Genomic DNA, 16,375 nt, shown 5'->3' with positions numbered 1-16,375 from the left:
TATTTTCACTTTGCTGCCATCTGGTAAGCGCTTCTGTAGCCTGATGGCAAAAACCGAGAGACTCAGGAGGAGTTTCTTCCCCCAGGCCATCAGGCTCCTAAACTCTTAACCAGCCCCTTAACATCCTCATGCCTCCACTTAATGTTCACTTTATCTTTTTCATTTTATTCACTACCTCACATAGACACACTGACAGTGTCACCATGTTTGCACATTTGATTCTTGTACATTCCTGTGTATCTTAATATTTAAGACTTCAGTTTACGTTCATGCACATTATTTTGCGTTCTATTTAATTCTACAATATACATCTTTTTTATATTTTGTTCTTATATTTTTATTGTTTACTTTTATTTCATTCTTACATAGCTATATTTATGTATATTTCCATCTGTGTTGTTTTCTTTAATAATTGCACTGTCCATGGAGCGGACCTGACTCACATTTCACTGCTGGTTATGTATGCTATTTATAATTTGGTATGTGACAAATAAAACTCTTGAATCCAGCCGTAAGTTCTCTGTCTGTCATCTGTAGAAGAAGAGGATTACGTGCTTTTGTCATGCACTACTTTGTTATTCTTTTGACAGAAAACTTCTTGGGAAAAATATATTAATCTGTACACTGATTAAGCAATTGTTGTGAGTTTTATAAATTATTTTCTTTATTTTATTTTAACTGGGGCCGGGGAAATTGTGAAACTTTGGCTGTTAAAGATGCAGTTTGTTTGAGAAGGAAAGGAAGGCCAATCGTTGGGGTCCTCATCGTCATATTTGAATGACAAATAAAGCTAATTTTCCCCATACGTTACAGATGTGTCACGTGTGCATATAGCTATTAGTGCAGAACATTCCCTATTGAAATTTTTTCGCTTCTATCTGCCTCAGTCTGAACTTTAGAAAAACCCTCCAACTGAACGTGATGTGATTTTGCCAAATTAGACCGCTTAGATAAAGATTTTTCGTTGTTGTAATATGGCATGCGGTCATTTTCAAGAGGTTCGGCCAAGGGCGACATCTGTTGGTGAAACTGCAATTAGAAAAAAAAAAACCCACAATCTCAGTGTTTGTATATTTTCATATTCACAGAGTTGTCAAGCATTTGTGCTTAGGGCACCCAAATGGCTAGCGCCGGCCCTGCGTGTGATCGATATCAGCCAGAGGATCTGGCTCGAGCAGATAAACGGTCTGCGCTGCGTAGCCCAAACTAGTAGTGTGGATTCATTCTGCTTTTGGTTCATTTATTCAATGTAGCTCTTGTACATCGGTCATGATGAGAACACAAGGCTGTTCATTCCATTTTTAGAACTGAACAACCTTTCTTTGACTGAATGCACATTGCAATACCGTCACGGGACGCGTCTAAGCCCAAATTCTGCAGAAAATTTGCAGCAATTATGAAAATTTGTGAACTTTTGTAAAAATTGCTTGATTTTGCAATAAATTCAGCGATCACAAAATCCTGAAGGGACTGTCTAACACACCTGATTCCACTCATCAGTTCAATAGTAGAGACTGTGAGAACTTAATTAGTTATGTCTGATTAGGGAAACATACAAAGGTGCAGGGCAGTGGGGCCTCCAAGACAAGTTTGGGAACCACTGTATTAGAAAATAATTAAATAATATATTTTTATATATTGTTATAGTTATCGTATATTTATTTGCATACTGCAATATATACTGCACCACAATTTTACATGTAAAAGCTTAATTAAAACACTCAATTTCAAAAGTTAATGCTTAAGTTCACATATAGCTGAACACAAACTTTTCTCTCACTTTATTGTTAAGATAGTTACACATTTCATATATGAAAATATTTGTGATGTATAAAAGAGAACTGTACTGAAAAAATAAATAAAAGTTTTGGACTTTTAGACGATCAGATGTCTGGTTAAAATCATGGCTTCATTATGTGTGTGCACATACACAGAGTATCATTTTATCACACATCTAGATATTGAAAAGAATGTTATTGAGTACATACATTACAATGTAATAAGTAATTAACAATATATTAATTAGTGTATTTTCAATATATATTTAAGGAAGAAAAAAAAGCCAGTAGGTACTTAAAAGTTAAAATTGTCCATAAAATGCACAATTGACAGTAAAGAAACACAAAAACACCAATTAATGAAATGTTGGAAGAGCAAAAATACCTTAGTTTAACTCTTGCTTGGGCTTAGTAAAAAAAAAAAAAAAAAAACACATAAAAACTGCAAACATATATATTTTTCAAATCAGTGAATAAAGAGTTCTATTCTATACTGGTCGACATTCAGAATGGCTAATGCTGACTCAACTAATAAAGGCATATACAGCCAACGTTGGATAAAAGTATGAAGGCCAACTAGGCTACATGCATACGATATTTGAATATTTATAAAAAAAAAGTTTGTGCTTTTAAAATGGGTAGTTATAAACGTATGATATTATATCATAGTAACATTTTTCAAATAAGATGTACTTTGGATGTTTCATTTATCAGTTTCTACATTATGAGTAGTGGAAAAAATCTCAATATGAGAATATATAAGCAAATAATATAATCAGCATCACTATAATAAAACAGTTAATTTTTTTTTATTATTATATAAATCAATACTCGAAATGATCTGGATTAGAGCACATATGATTCAGCTGCAGAGACCACTGCAGCCATGATGTTCACTTTTTTCCATGAGGCAATGATTTTTTTTTTTTTTTTTTTTTTACATGTATTGAATGTTAAATAATTTAATAATTAATAAAATGAGTTATACGAGTTAATGGTTCATTACCTGAGCACTGACTGGAATCTGAAATCACATTGCCTCGAAACAGTATTTATGCCAAAGGAAACTACACGTCAGACAATATTTAAAATCATTTGAAGAGTGGTCCCTGGGTTAAGCAGGGTGTTTGACCTCTTGAAGGGAACACAATTTGCAGTGTCGTCCCAGAGATTCTCTCGACTTGATTTTCTCACATAATAAGTAGTATTAAGAAGATTTTTCTCACAAATGCATTTAGGCGGATTTTCTCGTAAAAGTGGATGCACAACTTCCTCTTTCAAGACAGCAGATGGCGCTTTGGGTTATGTTATGTTAATCTCCTGGGGGAAGCCCTGAAATGAGTGCTTAAAGCTACAGCTGAGTGAGCTGACAATCATGAGTGGTGAACAGTTGTCTCACTGCACTATAACTGACCTTTTTGTGGTTTTCTTTTTCAGATTGTTACTTACATATGTAGACAAAAAGCCCCATTAGCACTTCTCCACTATCTCTAGGCTACAGTCTATAGGGGAATTAAGCTATGTCTAACCACAACCACGTTTAATTAATTTTATATATATTATATATATTTATATATATAAAAAACTTTGATCGTCTACTTAATATTTAATTTAATTGAAAAGTAGTAATAATTTGGGCAATGCATACATCACAGGCAAGTTAAGTGCAGGATCAAAAAGAGTCGTACAAATTAAGATTTGATCAGATTGGTGTTGAAAAACTTAAAGAGCCAAATTCCACAGAGAGGCCCCGGATAAAAAGACAACATCATAAATCTGTCCAAGGTACCCTGGTGCCATGAGTCTGGAGCAAGCCTAACCAACAAGCCTCTTCCAGTGAACAATTTGCACCATTAACACAAAAGAACACATTGATAATGCGTATATATTACAGAAATGTTTGTTGCTATAATTCTCCTGTTTTCCACCCTCTTTGTTAATTTTTAGATTACTGTTGAGATTTTATAATAAATTCGGCAGAAGTGACCTCTTTGTAACTTTCAGCCTAAGTTTCAGTTTTGTCTTAATTAAATTTTGGTTTGTCTGTTCCCCTTTTCTTTTGTCTTAGTTCCTGTGTGCCTTGGTTGACCTAGGCTGTATCTTAAATCCCCTCTATACCCTATATGAGATGACAGCTATTTGTAGTAGTGTCCGAAACTAAAGTGGACATTATTGAGTGCACTTGTTCAATCCCATAAAGCACTGCAATAACAATTGTACAACTGATGTACACTTAACTGGTCAAGAATACCCATAATGCACTTAATCCACTTAAGGGTGGTTTGAATTTCTCCTGTAACTTCATTTTGTATTTAATAAGACTATATATTTCAGAATGACCTGTTAATATTCATATTCATGCATGTTGGCATTCACATTATAACACCCTGTGTCTTCAGATGTTTGTTTTTTTAATAATACACTGTGGAAAACTGTTTCATATACATAAAATATAAATATATGAAATTTGTGTAATTGAACTAATACACACTTTACACATTTGAACACAAATGACAAACTGACATGGTTGTTAAGATTTAAACAATGTAGTTTTATGTAGGAAATCCATAATATGTGAGGATTATTCGATCTGTACTATCCCTTTAAAAGCACAGAAAGAAATAGTCCAAAAACACCTTTTTTTAAACTCCTTTATATTAACTGTAAATCAATGTTATGTAGATAACATGGCAGTTAATAACAATGTCATGTACTTGATCTCCTTTTTTTTCCCCCAATAGTGATGTCTACTTTTAAAAACTAAAACTATGCTGTCATTGTAATATTTGTTGACTGAATTAATCAAGGGCTTACTTTCCAGTTTTTTTCTCTCTGTTTTTCTTCACCCTCAGAAGGGTCAAGAAAACACCATACAGCTGCTTAGTCTGGATAGAAATGTGTTGTTAAGTTGACAGTGTCACGCTGTCTAGTTATTGTGCCCTAGACTGACCACTTGATGACACTCTACCTTCCCACTGTTTCATGACCATGAACTCAAATTCCCATATGTCTTGGCCCAGTCTCATCTGGACTGATTGTATTCAGCTGTATGTCATTTGTATTAGTTTGTCTCTCTATTCAAGCTGGGTTTGTGTCTGAATTTGTCATTGAAGTTTTGCCATTGATATATACTGCACGTTCTGAGGTTTGTTCTGTCTGTTTATGTCTTGTGGTTTTTGGATTTTTTTGTGCCTGTTTACAATTCTGGTATTCTCAATAAAACTGCACTCTAATCTCTACCTTGTCTCAGAGCAGTATGTGACAGAAAATCAAGAAGGAATTAAACACATGATGTCAGGCATTGATTGCTTATCATCAGAACGAAGGAGCAATTTCGGGATTTTCTCAGATATTCTGGACATCGGCGGTGGGACTAAAATAATAAGGACTCTGAGCTAATTCAATTATTTAACAGCTGTTTGGACTACCCCCTTTTTTCAGAGAAGATGACTGAATTTAAGAGTCTGGGTTATTGGGGTTTTGTTGATTACCTCAGCTATTGTTTTCAGTTGTCTCAAGTAATAGTAAATTCAGAGCCCTCAGCCAAGATGGCCACTAAGCCAGACTCTCCAGCCAGCATGGGGCTGATGCCAGCGTTTTCAGCCTTCACAGATGCCGCTTCTGTGTTCTTGGTCGTCGTGAATGGAGCTACTGAGGTTTGTAAGGCTACCCCAAGGCTTACGAGACTGGTCTCTCAGTTAGCAGAGACACCACTGATGTCAGTATGAGTGGTTCGGGCAAGTACTACAGTCTCGCCGATGATCCTGCTGTTCTCTGCACTATGAACCCCGCTCCAATCCGGGAGCCTTTAGGACCCACTCCAGAGCCCGCTAGAGTCCAGGAACACTCAGAATCCACTCCAGAGGCCATTCCAGTCCAGGGATCTGCTCCAGATTCCATTCTAGTTTATGCGTCAGTTCCAGAGCCCACTTGGGTTTGTGGATTCCCTCCTGAGCTCATTCCTATTTGCTTCTGAGTCTGCTGCAGAGCGTCCCAGCTTGTCGGAGTCCATTCTGACTCCTCCTGAGGTGGCAGGTCCTGCTGCAGAGCCTCTCGAGTCAGCAGCATCCGCTACTGAACTCTTTGTCTATCCTGTTGGTAATGTCTCTCTGACTGTCCCATCACGGCTATGGAGGCCATCTGTGAGCTCTCTGCTTGCCTTGTTATGGCCATACATTTTCAATGGAGGAACAGAAAGCTCTCAGACTAAATCCTAAAATATCTTAAACTGTGTTCTGAAGATGAACAGAGGTCTTATGGGTTTGGAACGACATGAGGCTGAGTCATTAATGACATAATTTTCATTTTTGGCTAAACCAACCCATTAATTATTTTATGCCAAAACCATGGGTATTTCACAATGCAAAGTCCATGTTTTCCTGAAAGTCTCTGTAGGTGGTGTACAGAAGTAATTTGAAACAATTGATGCAGGTGTTTGCAATAGGCAGTTTAGAGGTGCTTTCTGCACCATGCTCTCGGTGAAGAAATTCAATTGAAGGTTGTGGAGAGAAGTCAATTGATGGAACAGTATTGGCTCCAATGGCAAAGGTAAGAACTGTTTCCAGCTTCTGTGTTCCTTCTTGATCTAGAGAGTAGGGGTGGCACGGTTAAACTTGCTATGTTTATGCAAAAACTATACTTTCTAATAAAAAAAGAAGAATATTCTATCCAACTACAAGCAGCAGCACACATAAACACAATAGAGTAAAGATACAAACAATAAACAGTGATTTTCATTTTTTTTTTTTTTTTTTTTTTTTTTGGCAGGTCTAGCATAAGTTTTTAGGTACAGAAATTGAATAAAGTAATCAAATGTAAAACAGCATTGCATATTGAACTATATAATTATAAAGATAATTCTTTATTAAAGTTATAAAAGCTTTTTAATCAAGAGCAGTGAGTGATTTCTTTGTTGTTACTGTTTCTATTAATATAAAGACTTTTAGAGAATACACTGATACAGTGGCCTGCGTTCAGCCGGCTATGTCTGCTGTAGGATACTTACCAAGACGGGCATTTTGACATAATTTTTGTCTGAATTTGGCCATTTAAACACAATACTTCAGAGAGATCTTATATTTGCGCGCATTCTGAGGCACGGGTTTGCGCGCTTCGGATGAGCGCATGCACAAATCTTCTCACTGCGCGCACGAACTCACGTCCTCTGGCTCTTAAATGTTTAAACTGACAAAGCTTAAATGAGTTTAATTTAAATACATATTAACGTGTGCTGTTCAGGTCTCATCTGTGTGAGCGCGCTTTCAGCACCCGGATGATGACAGAATAAATGAATGCTCATATTCCAGCATAAGTCGTTCACATTGATCAAGAGTGAATGTTTTGTCCAGGTTTTTTTTCCCTCATCGCTATTGTTGTAATGTCAGGGAATCCACAATGCGCATCCATCAAAAGAAACATATATTAACTGCTATTTATAGCAAACCATATTACAGATGCTTTGGATTTAAGTTGAACCGCGGTCCCAGCGTGGTGTGGTGAACCAAACGGTACAGTTTTTTTTTCAACGAACCGTGCCACCCCTACTAGAGACAAAGCAACATTATAAATTCAGATTTAAAAAAAAAAAACTACATGCATCAGTAATCTTAGTCCCTGCATGTAAACAATAATTTTATTCCTTAAAAGGTTAGTTCACCCAATAATCAAAATTATGTAATTAATAACTCACCCTCATGTCGTTCAAAACCAGTGAGACCTCCGTTTATCTTTGGAACACAGTTTAAGATATTTTAGATTTAGTCCGAGAGCTCTCAGTCCCTCCATTGAAGCTGTGTGTACGGTATACTGTCCATGTCCAGAAAGGTAAGAAAAACATCATCAAAGTAGTCCATGTGACATCAAAAACGACAACTTTATTCAGCATTGTCTTCTCTTCTGTGTCTGTTGTGAGAGAGAGTTCAAAACAAAGCAGTTTGTGATATCCGGTTCAGCAACGAATCATTCGATGGAACCGGATCTTTTTGAACCAGTTCACCAAATCGAACTGAATCGTTTTAAACGGTTCGCGTCTCCAATACGCATTAATCCACAAATGACTTAAGCTGTTAACTTTTTTAATGTGGCTGACACTCTCTCTGAGTTCAAACAAACCAATATCCCGGAGTAATTCATTTACTCAAACAGTACACTGACTGAACTGCTGTGAAGAGAGAACTGAAGATGAACACCGAGCCGAGCCAGATAACGAACAATAGACTGACTCGTTCTCGAGTCAAGAACCGTTTCTGTCAGACGCGTCCGATTCGAGAACCGAGGAGCTGATGATACTGCGCATGTGTGATTCAGCGTGAAGCAGACTGACACACAGAGCATCTGAACCAAACTGATTCTTTTGGTGATTGATTCTGAACTGCTTTTGTGCTAATTTTATGAGACCAGGTAAACCGAAGGCTTGACTCAAGGGCAATCATTGCCAATGACGCCATTACGTCGAGCGTGAAAGTACCGGTGAACCGTTTTCTTCAACCGGTTTATTGAATCGAACTGTCAGAAAGAACTACTGGTGACCCGAAAACCAATGCAACCGGTTCTTGACTCGTGAACAAGTCAATGTTTTGTTCATTATTTGGCTCGGCGCGGTGTTCGTCTTCAGTTCTTTCTTCACAGCAGTTCAGTCAGTGTACTGTTTGAGATGCACATCATTGATGAGGGGGTAGCTGATATTCCATACCAGAGTCTTCATTAAGGATTGCACTTGCATCATGATATTCAGCATGGTCACTCGCAAGAGAATCCATGTCTGCTTCATCCTCAAGTTCTGCATAATTCTGTGCCCCAAAACACCTGGAAAGCTTTGATGAAATTGGATCAACTATAAGTTGTGGTCTTTACAAGTTTGTGTCTTATTTTGTACTGGCAATGGATATCATCAAGAGCACCAGCAATCACATCAAATGTGTGAGAGCCTCTGAATTTTTTGCATGCAAGTGCTACAGATCTTCTTTCTAAGGACTCTTCATCTATCCAGTGGCAAGTTACACCAAGGTAACTTTTCTGATGAGCAGACTAACAATCTGTGGTGGTTGCAACAAATTTGGCTTTACCCAATTCTGCAATTATAGTCTTCCTCATGTTATCAGCAGATTCTAGAATGGACGGTTGATCTAGACATGACTTGAGCTTGAGGCTGTAGTGTGGTAATGAATTATTTGAAAGCTGACTGTTCTACCACTGCAAATGGTTGAACACTTTCATATTTGAAATTGATGATAAGCTTGTCAACAGTCGTTTGAGGGACACGTTTGCTTGCAGGTGCCAACAGGACATCTGGTAACATGGTTTGCTTCATTGATGAAAGCTTGTTTGGTGTGGCCGTGGTCTTCCTTTGACGACATGCTGCTGTCACAATGCCATTGTACTGGTCTGATTTTGATGGATGTTTTCTCTGGAAATATAACAGAGGATTTATACAAATTATAGAAAAAATTATAAAAAAAAAAGTTTCTTAATTGGATTTTTGGAAATTAAATTTTCTCATCAACGTTTATTAATACCATCATCATTATCATTATAATGCTATATAAAAAGCTTGTTGGGCTACTATTACATTTCAGTGTTTCCCAAAATATTTTGTGAGACTTGTGGCAGCGGATGGCATCACATATTAATTAGCATATCCGTGATGACATTGCATCATCATGTTTACGTTCAATCATGATCTGTTATTATTCTACTCTCTGAACTGTCAATTACTGTACTACTCAATGCCTGATAAAGCTTACCATTTTTATATTTATCATTTTTTTTAAGTTGACAAAAAAAAACGTCTAGTGGAGAACGCGGTTTATGGTTGACTGCTTAGCAACAGCAGACTCCACGGGAGTGATCGCACTTTGGAAAGTAAGAAATAGCATTGACGCGCCGTGTGAACGGCCCCACAGAATGCTGAGAGAGGCAGTGTGCCGAGAAAGCCAGACCGCTCTTGCATACACTTGCGGGGAAGTACTGTTGGCATCATTCAACTTGTTGAAAGTTGGAATTTATGCAAGAAAATTGCTAAATGGTTCTGAAACTTGCTAAATAAAAAAATTAAGTTGCACCCATGTGTGTGAGATGCTGAAGCTGTCAGTGCAGTTACATTGTTATGCCAATACATAACGACAAGTTACTTCATTACACGATTCATAATATGCTTAAAACACGGATTTAAAACACGGAATTCAAACAATTTAAATGTATTTAACGTTGAGCGACACATAATGTTCATTTGACAATCAAGCTAACATGTTAAGTCAAATAAAATCGTGATAGGCGTTCCTAACCAAACTATTACATTGTTTAATAAATAATAAAAATAACATTACATAAATAGTATAATAAAGTCTTCTTACCACAATGTGTTTTTCGAGATTAGAGGTTGAAGTCTTGTAGTCTGATATCACCGCAGCTGGCAAACAGAGTTTGCATTACCTCAATACGCTGTCTCCTTTCCTCCCCTTGTATGTGAACAACTCCTCCACGTACGGCCATGGGCACTCATCATCTGATATTATATAAATTTCCATCCGAGAGTGTTTTTACTATTTTTTGGGAGTCGATTGCACCATCTGCACTTAGACTGGTGTACTGGACCAAAGCACAGAGGGCAGGTGAGGAAGGCTGCGAAGACCCAAGCCCACTACGCATCATGCCATTAATAGATGAGTTCTTGATGTACTCCATGCTGGAGGCTGTTGGCATGAAGGAGCAGCTCATTGCTGACATGTTTAATGTGAGCATTACCAGGATTAGCTGGGTTACCAACACCTGGGCCAATTATCTTTTTATGATACTGAGCTCACTTCCCATCTGGATAAGCAGAGAAAAGGTTAAGTCCACTATGCCCCTTAAATTCCAGGGGTACTGTCCCAATGTCAGAGTGATACTGGACTGCACAGAAATTGTCCTGGAGACAGCCTCATCCCTGACCTTACAGTCAGACACATTTTCAAGTTTCAAAAAAGGAGGACATTGAAAGGGCTAATTGGAGTTGCTCCCAATGGTTTGGTGACATTCATCTCACCCCTGTACACTGGGTGCATCTCAGATAAGGAGATCACCAGGATCAGTGGAGTCCTTCCCTTGCTGGAGCAAGGAGACGATGTCATGGCGGAAAAAGGGTTCCTCATTCAAGACCTCCTTGCTGACGTTGGATCTAAGCTCATCATTCCACCTTTTAAGCATTCAGGTCAATTCAGCAAGGAGGAAACGGAACAAACCCAAGTCATTGCCCGCCTCAGAATTATAGTGGAAAGAGTGATCGGTAGGATAACGTCCTTTCACATCTGGGACTCTCCCGTGCCGCTCACACTGATTGGCAGTGTGAAACAGATCTGGCTTAACTGTTGTGTTTTGTTATTATCAAGGACCTTTTTGTTTTGAAGAGTGAATTAATGTTTGGTATGTAAATAATGTGTAAATAGTATGCAAATAATTTAGTGTTCCCACATATTCTTAAAAGTCAAATTAAATATAATGGTTATATTCTTAATATTTTTCTGTTGAAATGTGACTTTGATTTCACAACCCCCCCCCCCTGTATTTTCGTACCGTGTGCCATGAAACTGTTTTATTTGTCAACACCCATCAGACATCATATTGTTTGTATTTGATTGCTTAAACTCATCAAACTACGGAAAATAACTCTGATATAATACTCGCGTTTCAGCTTTATACGCACAAGCTTTGGAGGTGACTGTGAGGTCACATAATACAGCCTTTGGAGCGCGTGAGTACCAAACGGCTTAAAATTCTTAAAAAGGTGTGCAAATTATTATACATTTTTGTGACAATGCAACAATGACCCGATTAGTCAAGTGACAGTTCTGTCAGCTGTCCTGAAACGCGAGTGAGTCTTGTATCGCAGCGTGCAGGTCACTGATGCGCTGATGAGAAGCACACTCTGAGAGAGTTCATGGATTCAAATGACTGATTTAATCCTAGACTTTGTGTGGATTTATTTTATTATTCAAACCTACAAGCTATGTTGAATAAATGCAGGAATTTCCCTCATTCTAAACTTGAAAGCTGCGAGATTTATTAAAACCATGCAACACGTAGTCCCCCTCAGAAAAGTTTTTAGGCGTGGGAATTGTTGTTAAAATTGCATGGCATTTCCATGTTATTCATGACCTTACAGACCCTATAAAAGCAACTGATGCACGTTCTTAATCACTTAAACTGGTCACCAATATGATTGCGCGAGTGCTCCGTTACCTCTCCCTTCTGTAATCGCGTGCCGGATCCGCTTTCCCGCTTTGTTCCGGTACCTCGCAATTTACAATTTAAGCACTGCATTCATGTACGTGCCATAAAAATATATCTAATTCTCTTTCATTTCCGCAATGAATGAGTTATCATGCCAAATTCTTTCCACACTTAAAGTTGATAGGGTATCGGTAACAAAGTCACACCATGTCAGTCCTGTGATTGCCAGTTGGCCCTGAACCTGCCAGTAGTACTTATGTGAACGCCTCAGACTGGCATGGCCTTCCTGCACCTTGAGTTGAGCAACCTGAGATGGATCAGTTTTTGTGCTGCTCTTCACCTCAACCAGGCCAAAAGGAGGCGACTCTGAAGGGTCATACAGCTGATCATCTGGACTGGCCCCGAGATGTGGTGCGTCAGGGTGAATGACGAATCCTGCTGGTAACACATTAACTCGCAACAGTTCAGCATAGTTTGCCAGCACTTCGGGCTCCACTAGTAGACCATGTTTCATTGCAGCTGTTTGCTTTGTGGAGCCTCTGATCATCTGAATAGCTACAGACCCCAGCTCTGCACGACAAGCCCTACTACAACAAGCATCCCAAAAAACGACTAGCAGTCAGCCTTGGTCGCCGTAGCTGTGTCCATGCAGGACATTCGGATTGTTGCTGAGTTTCTTTTGCTATCTCGCAGGACAGCTGCAGTGACACTTCAAGAGACTGGAGATGCATTAACTGATGCAAGGTCAGGACGAAATGCAACCTGGGAAAAGTGTGCTGCATCACAGGAAGGGATGGAAATTCTGAAGCCATGTGGATGTCACTGGACTTCTTGGGTGGACAGTGATAGGACATGGGGGATCCACGAAGGACAGACCCAAATTTAGATGGCGTCATGTCCATCTCAGAAACCCCATCCAATACAACAGCCATGAGAGGTTGGGGCTGCACCTGGCTTAATTTGCTTCCAGATGCCAGCATATATGGATCTGGCAGTGGACAAGAGAAACACAAGATTATTGGTCACACAAAAGAAAAGTTAGACATGAGTGCATAACTACATTTAAATTGTATTCATTATATCTGCGGTAACCATAATTTGGTTAGTCATAACATCAAAAAAACTTAACTTGCTCTCACAAAGCAACAAAAAGTCAAATTAATCACCTGTGTATGTCTTGTACAGTGTGGACCTCAGACTGTCCTTGCCAACTGTTTTGGGCTTTTGCACCACCAGCTCACTAACCGGTTCAGGATGGATTCCCTTTAAGGTAAAAGACAAAAAGCAATTACAGTCTGTAGTCACTACTGGGAGTGTTTTTATAATAATTTACAGTTGTTAGAGATTCACATCGGTTCTTAAATAATAATGACATGTTTATCACAAACCCACCTGTGTTCTTGGTCTGTGCCATCTTTGCAAGCCACTTGTGCAGGCCAGGGGGGGTGGAACAGCCTGCAGACCCAGCTGTGAATAATGTGCAGTCTGGTACAGGATGGCAACTATGTGATTGCAGAATCTTTTACCAGTCAACTGCAGGAGAAAGCTTTCAGGTTGGCACTCTCTGCATCCAGTGATATCTAGACACAATAAATTAAATTGGTTACAATTAAGTCATACTTTTGTTGCTACATCAATGTTCATAAAAACATGAAACCATAACTTTCAGTAGGGTGACCAGATTTGAGGTGACAAGTTTGTGAGATATTTCATCAAGAGTAATGAGTGTGCAGAGCTGCGTACATAATGCAAATATGATTACATTTCATGAAAATAAGGACAATGTCCAAATGTAAATGAGCCAGATATAGCCGTACAGACTAATTTTCATCTGGATTCCCTGGCAGGTTGTTATTATAAAACTGTAAAAAAAACATTGCATACATACACATTAAAAACATAAACAGATTACATAGACACAGTCAACATCAAACAAGCACAAATAATGTCACATAGAATATATCAACCTGTGAGTAAATAACTGCACTACTGCAGATTATGACAACATATTTGATTATCCAGCAACTACTGTTTTATAGTTTTTGAAAAGGTGGTGAGAGAGGTAATGTTTCTTACTTTTGTAGGTATTGTGTTCCAGGTATGCGCTGCATGGTAGGAAAAGGCTGACTGTCCAAAGGAACTTTTCCTATATGATTTTTTACAATCACCTCTAGAAGTCGCTCTGGTGGATGCGTTAAGATTTTGTTTAACAAATTCATTGAGTGGAGGGGGGGCTAAACCATGGAACATTTTATACACAAGCAAGATATCAGCAAATTTGGCCATATTTTCCCAGTTTAAAAAACCATGTTTCTTTAAAATATTACAATGATGAAAAGAATTTGACTTATTATCCATTGTTTTCAAAGCCCGTTCATAAACTGTTTCTACTGACTGTAATGCAGTCCTTCCTGTCTGCGTCCAGCTGGTCATACAGTAGTTCATATGTGACTATCATGGCATCGATGTACAACTTTGAGGCCTCTGTAGTCAAATTACTTCTAATATGCCTAAAATTAATCAAGTTATATTTAATTCTGTTTACAACTTTTTAAACTTGTGATTTAAATGTCAGTTGTGTGTCTAGTATTATACCTAAATATTTAAACTCCTGTACAACTGACAGAGTTCTTCCTGCTACAGTAACTTCTGGATCGGGATTTTTATTTGGCGATTTCGAAAAAGAACATGCATACAGATTTACTGGTATTAAGATGTAAACAAGAGTTTGTTAGCCAATTAGAAATATTGACCATAGTAGCTGATAGTTCCTTGGCAGCTTGCCTCTTGTTTTTTGCATGTACATATATAACCGTATCATCAGCGTACATCTGACAAGTTACTGCAGAAGGACAAACTTCAGGTAGATCATAGATATATAGGCAGAACAACAGAACACATTGTTTTCTATTTAAAAGGTATGATTGTATCCATTTGATGACACTGGATGAAAAATGTAACTTTGATAACTTTGTTATTAAAATCTCACGATCTACTGTTTCAAAAGCTTTCTTCAAATCAAGGAAGACTGCCCCAACTACACCTCCTTGGTCAAGTTTAGACTTTATATTTTCCAAAAGAAAACAATTAGCTGTTTCGGTGGAATGATGTTTCCTAAAGCCAAATTGCATTGGATGTAATGTAAAAGATGTAGCATTTAAATGAAATGTTATCTGTTCAGAGATCCATTTTTCGGCAATTTTTGATACTGATGGAAGAATACTGATGGGTCTATAATTACTAATAGTCATATGATCACCTGATTTATACACTGGTGTAATTGTAGCAATTTCCAAGCACTTGGAAAAACTCCATCAATGATAGACTGATTAATAATTTTTGTAATAGGAGGAATGAGTGCCTTCTTATGAGTTTTAATAAATATTGTGTCCATTCCGTAAACATCCTTTGCCCTTGAACAATTTAAGGAGGAAATAATCATACACACCTTGGAATTAGTCACTTCTCTAAAAGTTAAAATGGGAGCATTAGTATTCAGAGGAGCGATAGAATAGTTAAATCCCGGGGAATTGTGAGTCAAAGTTTTTATAGAATCAATGAAATAAGTATTAAATGCTATGGCCACTCTACTTGGATCATCGATCACATTTCCATCTATATTTAATTAGATTTTTTTATTAATGGTATTATATTTCCCAGTTCATTTATTCAAATTCCGCCAGATTTCTTTACTGTTCCCTGTTGTTTCACTTATTGCATTAATAAAAAATGTTGCTTTAGCCTTTTTGAGCTCTTTTACAACCTTATTTCTCATTGTGGTAAATAGACGCTTCTCATGATCCACTTTGTTCCTGAGAGCCATCTTAAGAGCTTGGTCCCTTTGTTTCATGAGTGACCTTATGTTTTCATTTAAACACGGTAGATAATTTTTTTTGCCTGGTTTATATTTCACTTTCCTCATAAAACTTTGTATAGTTGTTTGAAGTTCACACATCAATCTATTACAGTTATCATCGTGGGTCAGCAGCTTGAAGAGCAGTGGGCTGAGCACACAGCCTTGTGGGGCACCTGTGCTCAGTGTGGTAGTGCTTGAGGTATTGTGGCCGACACGGACTGACTGAAGTCTTCCAGTTAGAAAGTACAGGATCCAATTGCAGAGAGAACTGTCAAGGCCCAAGCAGGTTTAGTTTATTAATGAGCTGTTGTGGGATTATTGTATTGAATGATGAGCTGAAGTCGATTAAAAATCATTCTGACATAGGAGTCTTTATTTTCTAGGTGGGTAAGAGCCAGGTGGAGTGTGGAGGAAATAGTATAGTGTGTAAAGCGGTTTAGACAGGACACAGGTGATTTAATAGCAGAAAACCTTGCTATTGCACTTAGTGTAAATAGTATATCGTTAAAAAATAATGCTATTTTCACTTTGTATA

This window comes from Carassius carassius, chromosome 26 (assembly GCF_963082965.1).
Source record: "Carassius carassius chromosome 26, fCarCar2.1, whole genome shotgun sequence".
NCBI classification, from domain to species: Eukaryota; Metazoa; Chordata; class Actinopteri; order Cypriniformes; family Cyprinidae; genus Carassius; species Carassius carassius.
Note: the sequence above shows the minus strand (reverse complement) of the source record.